Here is a 20179-nt window from a genome sequence, read left to right on the forward strand (position 1 = left end):
CAAGCTACTGAATGACAATTCATGTCAACCTTCTAACCTAGCAAAACAAGCAAGTTTTGTACGTTAGTTGATTAGCTACCTCCTAAAAGAGATTGTCTGACACCTCAAGTTCTTTTCTAAGTAACAAGGTCAAGAAACGTCACTAATGAGTCTTTTGGTCAATAGCCAAGTATCCCAAGAAAAATCGAAGGAGTCAAAATAAACTCCTTTCGAAGTCCAATCTCCTTAGATAGTAGAGTTACCTTTTTGACAAATCTTTCCAAAGTATTAACACAAGAACGACGAGAGTTGATAAGGGATATAAGTAGTAGATAGGTTTACATAAGATATATAATACATATAAGCAAAATATAATAATTGTAAACATCAAGTCTTAGTTATAAAATAGGAATTTTCAGCAATATTACAACCCGGAATGAGATTGCAAAATAGGCATGAACAAAACAAGTCTTGTAATTCTTTTACGGAAGCCATACTTCTTAAAAGTCTCGGTTGTACCATCTTTCGGGTAGTACTCTTCTGCACTTGGCATGAAACATCATGAGTTTGGAATGCCCAGTATATACATACACGCCTCGTCCTCCTTTCCTAATTCGAAGATTAGCCTCTGCTCACTCGCTATTTTATGATCTTAGTGGTTAATCATATATACAATTCATTTTAAATCTAAAACCATTACTACCCTAAAACTAAATGATTGAATAAAATAAATATTATTCATTTTGGATATAAAGGATAAAACCATATATTTATAATAATAAAAAATTGATGATTTTTCCAAAAAGAGGATTTTTCATGATTCATGGCTATAGACTCAACCCAAAATAAACAATATTTATGAAAATTACTAAAACAACCAATTTTCCATAGAAAGCATGTAACTTGGATTATTAAAGAACAATACAACAAGGACACACACATGCTATGGAGATTAAGAGGACTATTCTGGTCGTCCACTTTCAGCATCTTACATGTAATACATAAACTAAATATGACCCTAGCATACAACTTATACACACAAAATATGGTCTTAGGCCCGGTTTGAGGCTACTGAATGATACTTGTGCATGAAGAAGTAAATAACAAGTAAAAAGCCAAAAATACAAACTAAACTACATGATGATTCAAACTAGGCTATGCATGATTATCATATGATTAAAAACAAACCTAAAACATGTTGTCTTAATTAAAAGAAAGAAAATATGCAAGAGAATATGAGAAAGTGAAAAAAACTATGAAATTATATGATGGAATGATAAAACTAACAATCTAACATGAACAAATATTGAAAAGTAAAGAAAAAAGGGACTGAAATTAGAGAGGTAAAGGAGTTTTACCTGCTGGTTTGATCAGCTGAAGGACACACAAAAAGAATGCATGAAAGCTTCAAGTTTCTTACTCACAAGCCTCCATCAAGTTTAGGTTTCTGAGTTTGGATCCAAGTTCCAAGTCCTTAGAATGTTTCTAGAGCTTTTTAGTTGTTGTGGGGGTGAGAAATTTTGTGGCTAAGGCTAAAGAGAGAGAATGGAGGAGCTTTTTTTTCAAAAGCTTGTAAAAGGTACAAAATTCTTCACCTCCTCCAAAGAGAGGAGAAAAGGCTCTATTTATGGAGCCAGGGGGAGGCTCTGGAACCCTCCTAGGGTTTCATCGCTCTCCCTTTCGTTGTTCCCTCAAAAAATGCGCCAAGATTGAGTTTCCATACTTGGCTTTGCGACAATTCAACGTACACATGCACCAATCTCTCATGCATGCATAGTCGACATGGGCACACACTAATCTCGTGCACGCACACGTACTTCATATGCGCACACGCATCAATTCTCTTGGTTCACGTGCCATACATACATGCACCAGTGCGGGGGTCTCATGCCATTGGTTTGCTTGCAGCACAAATAAGCCCGAATTAAATTCTGATCAATGTTTTTGATAAAACTGGCTACTAATTTTAGATAATTTGATTAATCGAAGTACAACTAGACTTCTCTCTTTTTCTTAGGGTTAAAAATTTGATTTTTGGCTAAAAATGAGTTTAGGGATAAAATGGTCATTTTCGTAAAAAGTTGATTTTTGGATAAAACAGGTTTACACAGAAACTCCAAACATTCTTAAATATTCTAAGGATGAGGTCAGTACCATTTCATCATCAAGAGGCTTTCAAGCGCCCGAAGTCTTAAGGTCAGTCAAAATGAGGTGTCTATAGATACCAAGAGAGTATAAATGATGGATTACCATAACATATGTTGAATATAAGCATAGATAATCATCAACATCATATTCATAAAAACACACAAGATCTATACTTTATGCATATGGGTAAGGTGTTAGAAGAGAAATAAAAGGATAGGGTGTTAGTGAGGCTTACTCTTTGCTAAGCTTTTGGACAAAATCTCCTTTCTATCTTTCTTTTTTCCTTTCAAGCTCACTCTTGCTCTCTTTTTTCTCAAAATCTTGGAGGGAAGAATGATGGTGTTTTTGAAGTGTGGAAAAGATATTGGGGGGTGTTTCTGATTATAAGCAAGTGAGGTGGGTGCATAAAGAAAAAAAGGTGTAAAGAACATAATTGAATTCTAAGTAAATGAAAAGGTGACCTAGTTAGGATGAAATGGAATCAAAGTGGATTGGTGTAAATTAAGTATGATTAGTGATATAAAACATATTACTGACTAATGACGGGACACACAAAGTACATCTTGTACAAATCTTTATAAATTTTCTAATTTTCTTTTCCTTAATTTCATGAAATTTGTTCCCAAAAGTACACTCCACAAATCTCTCCTAGGGTGGCCGACCATCATCTCCTTAGAGCTAGTAGATTTCATTTTTTTTTTTTGTACATATATATTCAAAAGTATTGTAGATATTTATGAAAGAATAATATTATAATAAGGTGTACCTTGATATGGCTTCATTTGGGAAGTGAGTTTTCTTTTTGACTTTTGTGAGAGAAAAGTGAAATAATTATTGTCATGACTCAAACCCGCCCCTATAGGTTAAAGTCATAACCAGCCAGTAATCATAAGATTATTTACAGCCTCAGACAAAACCAAACACAGTATAATATTAAAGGGGCCAAACGGAAGCAGTCCTAAAAATTTTGTCCATTGAGTTGTGCTTACGTGGCATACCAAAACAATTTCCACATATGTCATAATAACTTACACCAAAAACCAAAATAAACATCTTGTTCATCCAGGATCACACAAATATATGGCCAGCCAAACAAAGGGTCTATATACATAAGTGATCCAACGGATTCACCAAAATAGCAAAAAAGAGTGAATCAAAAGAACAAAACAAAGTCTCGTGTGTGAGGCGTTCAAGCTGACTTCCACAAAAACTTGGACTCCTCCCACATTCTTCATTGAAGTTGGGGTTGGACATCTCTTTGCTCACCTACATCCATATAAATAAGAATGAGCAAAAACCCAATGAATAATACCAAAGAGGTTATATGAACAAAATTCTCTAATAGGAATCATCATTGTCAAACACAACAAACGACCTTGGGCCCATTCATATTCTTATCAATATGCCAAACGGCCTCAGGCCCAAACATATCAAGCGGCCTCTAGCCCATTATATCAAGCAGCATCGGGCCTAATTCATTCATATCAAACGGCCTCGGGCCTAATCATCGTATCAAACGGCCTTTGGCCCAATCATATCAAATGGCCTTTGGCCTATTATTTTCATATTCATGTATGCATTTCACATTCGTGATCATATTCAAACGGCCTTAAGCCTAATGCATCTGTATTCGAACGGCCTTAGGCCCATTTATATCCTTATCAAATATATCAAACGGCCTTAGGCCCAATTCATGTTCTTCACGGACCTTATACAAAAATTTGACATAAAGCATACTCGTTCATAATTCAAACCAACAAATCCATGAAGCTTATATGGAAGTAGCAGTTGGAAAGTAACATACTTGAAAATATTTATAACAACCCTGACCCACGAGTAACGTTAATTCATGCTTAATATGCCTAATAAGTTTTTGAGTTTAAATTCTGAATTAATTATATGTGTGCTACATTATTTGTGATTATATCTGTTTAACGTAGAGAGATCTGTTCATGTTTTCTTTTCGGTTTGCGAATTGAAGGTCTTATCGATATTCGATTCAAAAATTGATTTGATTTATGTGTTATTTGGAATTTTTAGAACCTCATGGTAGGTTTAATTAAAATTTGATTTGGAACGATTAAATTAGATTAATGGCTGGTTTGGCAAGTTTTAGAAAAGTCAAAAAATCACTATCCTATTTAAGTCACATCACCTCTCTAACACATCACTTCAAACCCAACCCAAATGCAACCCATATTTCATAAAAAGCCAAAAAGTGCATTTATTTAGATTATCACAAACAACCCCTAAGTTAATGCCCACTTATTTAACCTTAATTAATTACACTATTATCCAAGCCTATATAAGGCACCAATTGAGCTCCCACTCATCTTCTTATTTCTTCATTTCAATACATTTTGAGCCTATTCAAGTAAAAAAACATGAGAGAGGGAGAGTAGGGAGAAATTGAGCTCAAACAAAGAAATTGCTAGGAAATGTTGTGAGATTGAAGAGAATTTGAGAGTTTCAACTTCAACTTTTGTAAAGTCAAGTCTCTAGGTAAGAATTTTATTCTTAAGCCTTGGAATCTAGACTATATTGCATGAACACGAGAGAATCATGTTGATTAATGGAGAATTGAGTTAGAAATGAAGAGTATATTTTCTCATATTTTGAGTTTAATTTCCAAGATTTCCCTTATGCATGTCTTGACTTTACCTTAATTTTAGGAAACCATCAAGTCTCATGTTGTTTTGAAGCATTTGATCATGTATTCAAGTGATTACATGCATGTCATATTGAGAGCATGCTCTTACATTTTAAGTTGAATTTTGCACAATTAACAACCTATTGGGCCATGATTTCTTGGATTGATCTTTAATTCATGTTGTTTTAAGAGTTTCCATGTATTTCCTCAAGTCTTGGCTGAGGAAAAATCAAGTTTTGAAGCTTTAAGTTTGAGTTCTGAGCTCGGTGATCAAATCTGGAAATTCCAGAATTTGCATCTACGCTCGAGCGTAGGAACCCACACTCGAGTGACCATTCTGAGTGCGTGCACTTCTGCTCGAGCGACTTGAAGTACGCTCGAGCGTGAAATGCAAGCCCTCAGAAGTTCTTGTGTTTTGCAGCATGCTCGAGCGACAAAAGTCACGCTCGAGCGAGGGTCTGACTCTCACGTTCGAGTGGGGATCGAGCGTCCGTCGAGCGTGAAAAACAAGCAACCAGTACTTTTTCAAAGTTTACAGACCGCTCGAGTTAAGAAAGTTACGCTCAAGCGAACCCTCACTTTTTGTGTGTCTGCTCGAGCGTGGACCCTACTTCTAGCAAGTTTTGAAAAATGTTTTCAAGTACATTTTTGCATCCTTATTCCATCATAGGCATTCCTAGGCCATGATTAAGACACAATAATGAGGATAAATGGTAAAAACACACTAAGAACAATGAAATAAGTTATGTATGATATGAGCGTGTGTTTCAAATGTGTATTTTGTTATGTGTTAATGTAGGTCACGTGCCGTAAACCATTTGATTAGTCTACTCTGTCTGTTTGCATCAAAGCCAACTATGAGTAATAACTTAGTAAAGTTATATTCAACTTTATTTATTTTCTATATAATGAATTAAGATCTATTTCTGAAATGATATGTTTTGTATAATGAATGATTGTCCAATTTCTAATAATGTATTCGTGGCACCTTAGCATCATGTGATATCGGTTAGCTATTACCCGGTATCGGAGGTTCCATCATGGAATTTAATATATCTGCAATCTGTTACCCGTACCGGAGGCTCCATCATGGGGCTCAGCATGTTTATTCTCTATTATCCGGATCCGGAGGTTCCTTTATGAAACTAGTTATTCATAACCACAATATGTTCTGCATCTGTTCTATATCTATTCTGTTAACGCTAATGGATGTACTATGTATGATTAAGTATGAACTCTGATTTCTGTATATGATTTGAACAAGAATACGAACATGAATATGAATATGAATATGAATCTGTTTATGAATTTGAATTATGATTTCTGAATCTGGTATGGACTTCATTCATTAAATCCTTTACTCTGTTATTATTCACTGGGCTTCCGCTCATTATCTATATTATCTATGTAGGCGATCAGGCATGTAACCAGGCTCAGAGTTGAGGACCTGGCGTTTCAATTTTTGTCAGCCAACCACTGTGCCTCCCGAGGAGGTTCCGGATTAAGTCGAGTTTAGGGGCAGTTTTTATGAATGTACTAGACTTTATTTCTTGAATTCAAGTAAGATTTCTGATACTATTTCTTGGTGTGATGTGTAAATACAATATCTTTTAAAGTCTCTCGCAAGGTTATAAAATTTTTGAAATTATCTGTCCCGTGTATGTTTTCACAGCTCAATGGACTATGTATTTTTAGTATATGTAACGACCCCATCACGTATAATGATTAGTACTTGATTAATTAAGAGGATTTGAAATTTAAGTGCCGATTATTATAATTTAATCTGGGATTCACGAAAAGTATGGAGATTGATTCATTTAAGATTCTATTAATTGCTTATTTTGGGAATTAGAAATTAAGGGTCCAAATGGTTTTAAAAAGTGAAATTAAGAAATTGAGTCAATTTAATCTTAATTATGGACCCATTTAGGAGTTTAATTAAATATTCGTTTCAGTTTAGTAAAATTGAGATTTGATTAATTAGATCCTAATTGGAGTTAATCAAGTTAATTAAATTATGAAGATTGAGAATTATAATTATTATGAATTAAATTTATTTATGGGGTATCTAATTTGAACATGTAATTTAATTGACAAAAATTTGGAATCTAATCAGAAGTTGAAGGCCTAGATGATTTAAGAAAACAAAATTGAGGATGATAATAAGTTCAATTTAATAATTGGAGCATTTTGGGATATTGATTAAAAATATGATTCAGATTGATGAATTTAGTTATGATTGATTGGGACTTATTTGAAGTCAATTAGATTAATTAAGCTATGTAGAAATTTATCGGTCACGATCAAGTATGGTTAATTGTGGTTTAATTAAATTAAAGCGTAATTGGTGTGCCAAACTAATCCTAATTAATTAAGTTGATGTGCAATTAGTAAATTAAGTTAATTCTAAATAATTACATAATTAAGAAGAAGAGTTAGGGCAATGGTGCAAAATATAGAATTCTTTTGCTAGAGGGTGTGTTTGGCTACATGTGAGGAGAGAGAGAATGAGTGCTCAATTTGTTGTTGGTAGGAACTATGAATTGAAAAACACTATAAGGAAGGAGAGAGAGAGAGAACCGTACAGTGACAGAGGAAGAAAGGTTCTGGAGAAGTGAAGTCAAGAAAGGAGAGGGAAGATAGGATGAATAAAGAAGAAGAGAGTTTTGTGGGATACTAAAATTGAAGTCAAAATTGTGGAAAAATCATTCTAAGGTAAGAAATCTCATCCTCTTCCTTTTATTGTTTAAATAATATAGATATAAATTGATTTAAGGTGAATTTTGAGGGAATTAAAAATAAAACTTTGTAGATCCATTATAAATTGTTAAGATTTGGGTTTGCATGTAAAATCAAGTTAGAACCAAGAATATGAACTATGATTTCTTAAATTTGTTAAACTTGGGTTCAATTTCATATAAATAGAAGAAGTTAGCAAGATGATGAATTCATGTAGTTATGTTCAATTTATGGAAATCAATTTAGAAATTAATTATTTTGCATTTAATTTTTGTAATCTTGCATGAATTGGGCCTTATTTCTACATGCATGTAGTTTGGAAGAATTAAAGAATGAATAGGGGTTTTGATTTTAATTATTAACCCATGCATGTAATATAATCTAAGAGTTTGACTCAAATTAAACATATTTTGGTACGTCTATGACTATGAATTAAATTGAGGTTAAAATAAATTGAGTTAAGCTTGAGATTAAAGAAATGAGTTTGGGAAAATTTATCAAGTAAGTTTAATTTGTGTTATTCCTCATGAATTTGGACTTCATCTTTACATGCATCAATGAATCTTTGAGAAAGTTGGAGAATTAATTTCATGTTTGGGTATAAGGAGAGCAAGTTTTGGGAAATTATGAATTCATGAACATTTTGAACTTAATATTGAATTAACGGAATTTTGGATGTAATTGGTTTGAATTTTGACCCTAATTTTACACATGCAAATATTTTCTAAGAGTTGTATAACTTTAATTTCATGTTTTAGATAATCCTCCATGCATCATGAATTAAGAAAGTTATGGAATTAGTCTCATGGATTTTGTAAGAAATAAGGTTCTAAGTAAGAAATTAAGTAGACTCATATTTGTGGAAATTAATTTAGAAAATTAATTGTTTTGATTTGATTTTGTAGTATTTTCTTGTAATACATAAATTTTAAGGGAATTGAGCCATTCAAGTTCCTATTTTGAAGAGACAAAGGAAATGTTTTAAGAAAATCAAGTTTATGGAAATTTGGAATTAATCCTAAAGTTTTGATTTTATAATTAGATTTTTATTTAATCCATGCATGTGATGTAATTTAAGAATTTTATTCGATTTAGATGCATTTTAGAACACTCGTGATTGTAAATTAAGTATTTGGTTAAAAAAATTGAGTTAAGTTGATTTTGTTATTAATAGTAAAATTGGATCTATTTGTATTACATACATCATGGAATTTCAAGAGGTTGGGAAGTCTAATTTATATTTTAGAATTGTGGGTTGATATAAAGAAGATGAATTAAAACTAAATTTGGGCAATTGGAGCATGATTTTGGATGAATGTTTTCTAATTGAAAGTGTTTACTAAATCATACAATGGTCCTCCATTTTTGTGTACCAAAAGTACATGTTTTGAGGCTTTGAATACCAAACTTTAACTTCAATTGCAATTTTGGAATTTCAGAATTTACGTTGTCCGCTCGAGCGAGGAAAGTCTCGCTTGAGCGTGAAAATCGAGCTCCCAGTAGTTTTTCAAATTTTACAGTCCGCTCGAGCGACCAAAGTGGCGCTCGAGCGGAGACCCATTTTCAGCATATTTTGAAAAATTGCATTTAGTTCACATTTTTATTCTCATATCTTTCCAAGGCATTCTAGACATGATTTATGACTCAATAAGAATTAATAAGCTACCAATCAACATAGATTAGTTAGTTGAAGAATGAATCATTGATCTAGTGGTAATTGTTTAAGAAGCCAAGTAAAAGATCAATCTATTTGGAAAAGAAGGGCTTAGTAATGAAAGAATATGTGAAATAAGAACCCGGTTTATTTGAATGAGAAATAATAAGCGTGGTAGAACTTCGGACTATTTAGACGGAAAAAAGACTAGAAAAGTCAAGATTGATCAAAGGAGTAATATTGTATTTCAATGTGTACATGTTATGTACTTGTGTAGGTCACACGCCATTGTCTGCCTGATTTATTTGATATGTCAAGTCCGTCTGATTTGCTTCTGCAGCTATCTGTGAGAAATAACTTTGTAAAGTTATGTTCAATGTTAAATATTTTCTGAACATTATGACATGAAATGCTACGCTATGTTTTGAATGAATGAATGACTGTCCAAGATTTTGAAAGTTATTCGTGGCATCCTTAACATCATATGATATACGTCCCTTTATGGGTCATCAGAAACATCTCTGTGCACATGAGTCATCGGAATACCTTCAAGACTGTCCCTTCATGGGTCATCGGATTTGTTAACGCTAATGGATGTACCACGTATGATTATATGTAAAATCTGAATATGAAAATGATTATGAATATGTATATGAATCTGTTTCTGATTTGGAATCTGAATATGCATAAGAATCTGATTTCTGACTCTGTGATGGACATTATTCATTAAAACCCTTTACTCTGTTATTATTCACTAGGCTCTAGCTCACTGTATTATTTATGTATGTAGGTGATCAGGCGTGTGACCAGGCTTAGAGACATCTGCCTAGAATCTATTTTTTGTCAGCCAGCATATGTGCCTCCCGTGGAGGTTCCGAATATGCCAAGTGATTATGGCCATATGATTTAAAGTTTAAGTTTTGTTTTCGTGTTTGGTTGAACAAGTCTTGCGTATTTTGTAAATAGGGCTAAATCTTTTTTTTTGTCTAATTTGTGTATATATAATGACTTAAAGATGATGTGTGTATATATATATAAATAGTTTAAAATTTTTCTGTCTCATATAAGTCTATACAGCTGAACGAACGTTGTATATTGGTATTTGCTTTCGCTAGCCCCTAATGTTATGTTAATTTGTCTCAGAGGCCTTCGGTAATCCCAGGATTACTGGCCGGTTACGATACTAAACCTATAGGGACAGGTTTGGGTCTGGGTCGTGACAGTATTTTTGCTTCCACAGCCCCTGTTTATATATTATTTTGTTTAGAGGCCATTGGTAATCCAAGAATTACTGGCCGGTTATGATGCTAAACCTATAGGGGCAGATTTGGGTCGTGACAACATCTTTACTAAGTTATTACTTACAGTGTTCCGTAGATGGATTTACCATCGTGCTTGACCCTACACATTTCAAAACATATTGGGTCACAAACAATTCAATCCGTTCTTAACTTATTTATTTCTCTTAGATCTCTTTCTTATCCTTTTAGTTCATTTATAATACTCAATACATGCCTAAGAGTGCTTAGAAATGAAAGAGAACGGAGAAAGGAACATAAAACAACTTTTCAAAATTTTTGAAATAAGGTTTTTCACTCGAGCGCAGCTCTGGTCGCTCGAGCGACCTGCAAAACTCTGTAAAAGTACTGGTTGTATGAATTTTACGCTCAAGCGAGAATTCTGACGCTCGAGTGAGGAGTCTTACAAAACAGGGTTCGCTCAAGCGTAAGTTTGGCAGCTCGAGCCACCGTGCAAATCTCTGTAAAACTTCTGGGAACTAAATTTTCATGCTCGAGCGAGACTTTCTTTGCTTAAGCGAACAGGTCGAATTCTGAAATTTCTAAAATTCTATTTGAAACTCAAAACTCAAAAACTTCAAAAATATGTATTTGAACATTAATACTTGAAGAATTTTATTTTTTATACATAAAACTTCATGAATTTTCAAATCATCATTATAAATTTCCATGCAAGCATGAACTCAACTTAAACTCTTTTCTATCATCATCAAGACATGGGCTTGAGCTCTATGACTTCAAAGGTCATGCAACTAAGTTCCATAATTCTATAATTCATGGATTCTTGTCTAAAATAACCACCAATTCTACAAGTTTAACATGCTTTAAGCTCAAGTGTACATAATCATGGTGAATGCTTACATGGATGTATATACAAACTTCAATTTCATTATATTCAACTCTAATCTCATTCTTAGCTACATTTTATTTTGAATTCACATAACCATGACCTTGAACTCATAAATTTGAGTTTGATTACTCACCAAAAGCTTCAATTCTTCCAACTATAGCCAAATCTTGAGCTAACCCACCTAGTTCTTCAATTTCTTAACCAAATGTTCAATGTTGAGCCATTTCTCTCTCTAAATTCGATTCACTCTCCATCTCTAGAGTGTATATTCAGATTTTTGAGCTCAAAATATGAGCTTAAGTGTTTAGCCCATATATATGTACTAGGGGATTAGATTAAATTAATCAATCTCTATTAAAATCACGCTAATCACAATAACACAATCAATTTCAAGGTCTTCAAATTTCAAATTATAACGGTAAGTTAGATAGATTTTCCTACAGTGAACAAATATAGTTTCAAAAACATAATTAATCACATAATTATCACAAAAAATCACATTAAGCACATAATCGCAATCATAATCAAGGTTAATTGAGATAACACAGAATAAGGTTATCACAATTATGACTTAGATGCGATATTTTGTCTTATTGACTTTTTAACCTATTTTGTTTTTTTGTGACTAAATTAGCCCCCCAACCTAAAAAAGGCCTCATGCTAAACGAAGGCTATATATAAAAGTATGAAATTAGGGTCAACATGCAATAATAATAAAGTATGAGGACATGGGTTGAAATTATGGATTAAAATACTTATTTCAAATATAAAATTAATTGAAATATAGATAGGAAAAATAATTCAGGTAGTACTTCATTGTTTTGTAATGAAAGTGAGCAATAGGGCAAAAATGGTAGTAATCGGGAACTAGGGTTTAGTTCGCAAGAAAAGAGAAACTTAGGACTTTATTGTAATAACCCAAAAGTTAGGGTCTTAATAGAGTTTACAAAAATTAGAGGCCTCACAGATTGGTTTAAGCTTTATACTGATGGAGTTATGAAAGGAAATCCAGGTGCAGCTTTTGCAAGTGGTTTAATTAGAGATCATTTAAGGCTATGGGTGATAGGTTTTTGTAGGAACATAGGGTTTACAACCAGTGTAGAGGTGGAATTGTGGGCTTCAAGAGATGGTCTGAATCTTGCAATGGAGCAAAACCTTGTTAATCTTGAAGTTGAAACATATGCTCAACTTGTTAAACTCCTTATTCTGGGAGGATCAAATGAATTCCATCAGTTTAACAATTACATCTTCAATTGCAGGTACCTCATGCAATAGCTTAGGGTGAGATTAATAAATAATATCTATCGGGAAGCAAATGCTTGTGCAGACATCCTTGCCAACCAAGGAAGCAACATCACAGAAGGATTTTTTATTTTTTCCTTTTTCTCTTTTTTGTATTTCAACACAAATATTTGATGATGCTAAAGGGGTTGTTTACCTTAGATTATTATACTCTTAACTTTATCTAGTTTAATATATCTCCTCTTGTTTACAAAAAAAAAAAAAAAAGAAAGAAAAGAAATAGTGTACATAATAGTCCTTTCCTAAAATTTATTTTATGTTAAAGGTGGTGTTTGGCAACCCGGTTTTGGTGCATATTTTAGTCCCAATGGAAAAAATTTCAAAAATCCGGCACTGTAGCTGAGTGAAGGGAGTGTCCAGCTGTATCGCATTATGTACGGTAAAAAGACAATTTTGCCCTCCGAACCTGCGTCATCTGGCAAGAGACACACGCACGTCTCTTCTCTCTCATATCTCACATGCTCTCTACCCTCTACCTGGACGATTTCGCAGCAGAGGCGATTAGCTACCTCCGGCGCACGCATTCTGGCGGAACCGACGGTGAACACCAACAAGCCGATCGTCGAGGATTCTTAAAGGTACAGATGCGAAACACCATTTGTTAGCTTTTTCTTCACCGATCTGTGAAAATGATGAACTTCCCTGCAATTTCTTTTCTTCCTTCAGCTTTGGTCGTGAACTCCCCTGATCTTTCTGGTGCGCTTCACCAGGAAGTCATTTTTTCATATTGATGTGTTTCGAACTAAACCAAACAAACCATTTTCCCTCTTTCAAATTTTCCTTCATTTTGGGTTTTATAAAATGATTTTCTAGATCAACCTTTTTTTTCGTTTGTCATGTCAATAACAACTAAAAAATCCATTTCAAGGGTTGAACAGCAGCTCTGATTCTTGTTAGGAATTTTTTTTCCCCCTATTTTTATGTTCATTGTAAATACCAAAAAATTGGACAAAATAACAAAAATGAAAATTATTTTTCGTACTGTAATTTTTCATAAAAATCTGAAATTCAAAATTATGAAAAAATATATAAAATTTGCCTTTCATCAACAATTAATCAAATTAACAATTTACATTTGTTTCACTTATTTATTTGGGGAAAAACTTAGGAAATCTTGTAATATGTTAACCTGTTTTAAAGTGACTGAGAAATTATCCGAAAGTAAAGGACAAAAAAAATATTGACCGATGCTTTTAGTTGGGTTAATGAACTTGTTTACAACAGTTGTTTAAAAATTAATAAATACATAAAAATACAAAAAAATATACTGAATTCTTGTATTTTTTTATATTTTTGATATTTAGCGAATTTTTAAAAGATTTTTTTTAGAAATTTTTTACTTTTTAGGCGTATTTATGTTAGGTGTGTCTAAAAGATAAAAAAAATTGCTTAAAATATTTAAAAAAATCAGTAAAAACAAAAAAACACGAAAAATAAGAAAGTAAAATTTTTTAAAAAGTGTTTTTTGAAAATTAGAAACAAGCAAGCTGATTAATTTTAATATGGCAATTTTCAATGAAAAATACAATTTTTATTTTTAATATGAAAAATACAATTTTCAATTGTTTGCACCATGTGATAATTGCTTCGTAAATGTGGCCACGTGTTGCCTCAGATTTCCGTTTCTAATGTGGGAGGAATGGTGGCCACGTGGCCATTACCAAATAAGTGCAATTAAATATTCAATAGGGGCAATTTGGTAACTTTACATTCCACTATCATTTCAAACACATTTTCCAATACAATAAACCTAAAAAAATCCATCTCATCTTCCCAAACACACAAATAAACTACCCTACTAAAATACTCAAACCACATAAAAACCTCATAAAAACTCACTTCCCAAACACCCTCAAAGTATATACACCAACATAGGCATTCATTTACAAGTATATACATACCAGCACAAAACTCTCTATCTCTAATCAAATAACTCAACATGCTACTTTATCCAATTATACTTTATTTTTCTTAGCTCCATTAACTTTTATGTTTCATTAGTTAATCAATCTAGTTCCTAATTATTTGTTCTAATTATCTATCTAGTACCATCATTCATGAATTCTATCATATTTTAATATCACTTAGAGAAAATTTTGAAAGTCATCTTTATTGAGGCAAAGAATATGTGGTTGTTCTTCAATTATGCATAATTTGCTATTCGAAGTCAAATTTTTAAGTTCCTCTATACTGACCAAATTTGGTCCTAGCAATCCAAAGCACACCACTTCACCAAATTTGTATTTTTTTCTTCTTAAAAGGAAACATTTTTAGTGCACCCATTGAGACTCTTAGGTGATATACAATTATTTACGCTAAGCTCGCTATCCGGCTATTGGAAATGATTTCTGGGGCAGATATGCCTTTCGGTTATTAAGTAGAATAACACAAAGTGAGGTATAAACCCCCAAAATCGGTTATACTCTAAGAGGGATACCATGGTATATGTACGCCAAAACCATATTTTGAATGAAGCGAAAGCTTTAGAAAATATAATACAATTTCTCCAATCCCAAAATGCCTCTCTAAAAAATAGACTCTTTTTTGAAAGATAGACTCTTTCTAGATATACCATGGTATCACTCTTTAGAGTATAACCGCTTTCGAGGGTTTATACCTCACTTTGTGTTATTCTACTTAATAACCAAAAGGCATATCCGCCCCGGATATCATTCCCAATAACTGGATGCACCCTACATTATATAGGCTTTTATATCAACATTAGGGAGAGGGATCTTAAATCCAGGGTAAGGCAAAAGGCAGTCGTTATATGTCCATTCATCATTTTGAATTGAAATTTGCAATTCAATGTAGGAAAATTAGAAATACATAGTGGAAATAAATAAACGAATTTGGGCATACATTTTATGTCCAAACCGAATCTAATGATCATGTGGGTGAAACACATGCTTCCATTGATATCTTCGAATAATTCCTAGTAGTGGGTAGAACTACTAGAGAACTACCTACACTATTCACAGTACAAAGGCATGGTTGTTCTTCAATGGCAGAGGGCTATAGAGAGAGTCTTTTTTTGTCGAAAAACTATTTGATTAAACCCAAAATCTGTTATACGTAATATGTATAGACTTAGTAAATATGTAACCACCCACAACTTTATCTCCTCATAAGATGAGCTTGTGGGTTATTCACTCTTATCTCCAAGATAAGGTGGCTTGAAATTTAAACTAACAGGGTCACTTAATGGGTCATGCCACCATGGGCGTCTAAACCCGAGCCTGAAACTCGATGCGATTTTTAACATCTCTTACTTGTACATGGGTTGGCATGATAGTGCCACATCTCAATCTCAATCTACTCAAACCTAAAACAAACTCATACTCGCCAATAGACTGTGCGACCGTTGAGAACACCTGCATGTGGGAGCTCTACACTAAAAACTCAAAAGAGCCAATATATAAACATCAATTCGAAGATAAAAATAGCGTCTCATATACCCAATCCTATCCAATTACATCGGTCCAAGAACACCTCTAATCTTTTAGAAGATCATGTTTGACTCTCTCAAATCTTGCAATATATTCATACTCAATCCGTCTCTCATACAGAGCAATGTAAGTTGCCAAATATAAAACAGGGGTATAATACTAGATGATCTTCCATTTGCCCTCATGTCATTTAGTTTAGGATTGAGTGATTTCCCTATGATGTCCCTTAAAGATGAATCATGCATGACTGAAGGCAATATACCAAAGTAGCAGAATGTCAGTCCCTTACCTTATGACATAGTTAAGGGTCACAAAAGGGTACGAAAGTGAAAGTCATATCAATAATGACATGTAAGACTCACACGGTGAGATCCATTCTCTTACCTCATTACTCGATCGCCAAGCACATGTAGTATGAATACATGTTACGGTGAAGTAACTCGTCCAAAGAGTGACATCATACTCAATACACCATACAAATCTTAGTCTAGTCGCTCTTATGCGCACAAGTCACTTTCCAGCACTTAACCCGAATTCTTTATTTGCTCATATTCCAAGTGCCAAATGAGATCTCGCATATGGTTAATCATAATAGGCAAAACATGGAAAGTAGCTACTAGCATCCATGTTTGCTCTTTAATACGACCTCATCTTGGCTACAACCAAGGCGACATACATAGTTGTGACAACCCTCACCACTATTCACTGATAATACCACTGATTACTGCCAAACTGTGACTGAACATGATTAAGTAACTGATTTGACTGACATTCTGAACTGATTGATTGAGTGTATTAGTTTAAACGCATTTCTATCTGTTTGACTGTTAATTGATCTGTTCATGTTTTAAGTGTCGAACTGTGAATTGAAAGCCTTATCGGCGGCTGAATCTGAAATTGATTAGTGTTTCATGTTAATTAGAATTTATGTGATTTTATGGTAGATTTAATTTGGATTTGATTTGGTATGACTATGTTAGATTAAGTAAAGCTAAATCTCATTAGTTTAAGTATTTACCAAAATGCCACTTAGTGGACTTTTTCATGAGCCATTTATTTGATTTATATATGTTAGCATTATCACAACTCTTCAGCCATTTTCCTCAAGTCCAAAACCGAGTGAGTGAGAGAGGGAGAGTAGGAGAATTGATTTCAACAAGTTTTGGCTAGGAAAATTTGAAGAATTGAAGAAAGGATTGCATAATTAGGCTCCTACACCTTAACATTCGTGACCTAAGGTAAGAACTCATCTTCTTGATTATGAGTTTAAGTTATGTCTTGCATGGTCTAGGATGATATTGAAGTCTAGAGCCAAGATATGATTTAAGATGTTGAATTGAGTAGTAACCCATGCATGCATGTTTACATTGTTGAGTTTTGAGTTGATTTCATGGAAATCCTCACATGCATGTCCATATTCTAGCTTTGGTCTATGAATTCAGCATGTTTTTGGAAGGATTGACTCATTTGATCAAGTATTTGAAACTTTTATTTCAATTGAACACTTGCATGTCATATGTTCATCATGTTCATGAAGTTTTGTTTGGATTTGTGTTTAATTGAACTACCTTTGGGCTTTGATTTTACAAATTGATCTTTGAAACATGTCATCTTATGAGTTTTAAAGTGTTTTCATAAAATTAGCCCAAAATGATCGAATTTGATGCTTTAAATGTTGAGTTTCATGTTTGGAGACAAATCTGAAAATTCCAGATTTTGGATCTATGCTCGAGCGGGGAACTCCACGCTCGAGCGTAAACTCTGAGTTCATGCTGTCCGCTCGAGCGGGGAAAGTAACGCTCGAGCGTGAAATGCGTGTATCCAGTACTTTGCATGTGTTTACAGTCTGCTCAAGTGAGGGAATGCACGCTCGAGCGAGGACTTGTATCTCACGCTCGAGCGGGGGTCGAGCGCCCGTCGAGCGTGAATTTCGTGCATGCAGTACTTTTGCAGTCCGCTCGAGCGAGGAAAGTCACGCTCGAGCGTAGTTCTTTTGTCTGCATGTCCACTCGAGCGGAGAAAGACACGCTCGAGCGAGACCCATGTTTCAGCAAAAAAATTGAAAAGTGTTTTAATGTGCATCTTTGCATCCTCATTCCATCCTAGGCATTCCTAGGCCTAGTTTAAGGCATCTTAATGAGGATAATGTTATAGAACCACACCGAGTCAAGATAGGGACTAAGTTATTGTTTCCCAAACGTGCAACTTAGTGTGTGTTCATCCTGTAACTGTGTAGGGTTGGCATCCGATGACGCTCACTAGCCTATCTGTAGCCCAGAACTCTGTGAGTAACAATGTTGTAAAGATATATTCAATCATGAATATTTTCTGAATGATCAACTGTACTGCTTTCTGAAATGATATTTCTTACTAAATGAATGCTTGTTCTATTTGCGAACTGTATTCGTGGCATCCATAGCAATTTACTGTTACTGTACTGCACTGCTACTGTCACAGAGATCTCTGTCGGTTCCCATGTTGGAACCACTACTGTTTACTGATATGATGGCCATCAACTGACTGCTCGGTCTATTAAGACCTACTGTACTGTTTTGCTATGGGATGTACCACATAGGACTGCTATGATTGAATGACTGATATACTGTTATAACTGACTGTTTTAAATACTGAAAGGACATTTATTCTTAACCTCTTTACGCATATGTTATTCACTGGGCTTTAGCTCACTGTTTATATATATATATATATATATGTAGGTGTCCAAGCACTGGATCGAAGCTAGGAGCGTTGGGTTTAACTCCCTTTTTGTCAAGCCAACCACTGTGCTTCACTGAGAGGTTCCAAGTCCTTCAAGCTAGGGCTTTTTGGGGTGTTTTAGATTCATCCTTCCTGTCTCTGTTTTTGTATAGACTAACTGTACTTGTACTGTACTGTGAATAGGGATTAGGTCCCTGTCCTGGATGATTGTATATGTATGTATATACTGTTTTGGTTCTGAATGTGAATATGTATGAAAAGTCTTTTTTGCATACAGACTGTCACAGCTCATTGGACATCTTTTATTCTGTTTTGGCTTCCACCAGCCCCTGTACTCTGTATTACTGTTATTACTGTTAAGCAGGCCTTCGGTAATCACGGATTACTGGCCGGTTACGGTGCTAAGCCCATAGGGGCGGGTTTGGGTCATGACAATAGTGGATAATTTAAACCTCTTTTGGCTTTAAATAAAATAAATCACTAATCTCATCCTTGCTCAATCTTGAACACCAAGGGCAATCGCTCGTGTGAGTAAGCCAATCTGATTTGCTAACATCATCATTTGCCAATCATTATGCTACAAACCATAATAACATTAATATCCCATAATATCATAAAAATAAGTGATCGATTGAAAAAACAACAACCACAGTTTGCACGATTCTAGATTCTAAACATAGGCTTTATTAACATCTCTTGCGATAGGCATATGCAACGAAATCCACCATGTACGCCTCCTATGAAGTGGTTCAAAATCACGTGCCCATATGTAACTACTGCTCTAAAAATATTTTAGTGACCAATTTGCGTTCATTCAAGGTGCACTTAACTAGCGCATTGAATCTTACAAGAGGCAAATTTATACACTACCAATAGAGCATCCTATCCACAGCCTAATGAGCCAAGTCAAAGTCTAAACTACTCAACTGACCATCTACAAAAGATAACACTCATCATGCCAAATACGCCCACATAGCATACTTCAGGCTTCCACAACAAAAGATCAAGGAATATTGAGCATTTGTTTCTTTCTGAGACAATATGAGGATTCACTCAATAGCTAAGGCTCTAGCTTTTAGCAACAGGTAAGTCAATGAGTTTGCAATTTCACATCTAGAATCATTTTAGGGTATTCCTTATGTAAGTCATCAAAGACAAACCAAGAATTCTCCCAGCAGAATTCCTAAGGATAATACACCTGAGTTTATAAATTGCATCACCCATGTCCATCATATCTAAAACAGAGGTCTTCATCGATTATCGTTGGCCTATCATAGCGACAACCCTATAAATTCTTGACTTATAATGAATAAGTTAGGAAAAACTTATTTTAGACCATTGATCATGCCTTAGTGGTCTTCATCGATCCACCATCGTTGGCCCATCATGGCT

The sequence above is a fragment of the Camellia sinensis genome, chromosome 9 (assembly GCF_055761805.1).
Source record: "Camellia sinensis isolate YWXY chromosome 9, ASM5576180v1, whole genome shotgun sequence".
Classification (NCBI taxonomy): domain Eukaryota; kingdom Viridiplantae; phylum Streptophyta; class Magnoliopsida; order Ericales; family Theaceae; genus Camellia; species Camellia sinensis.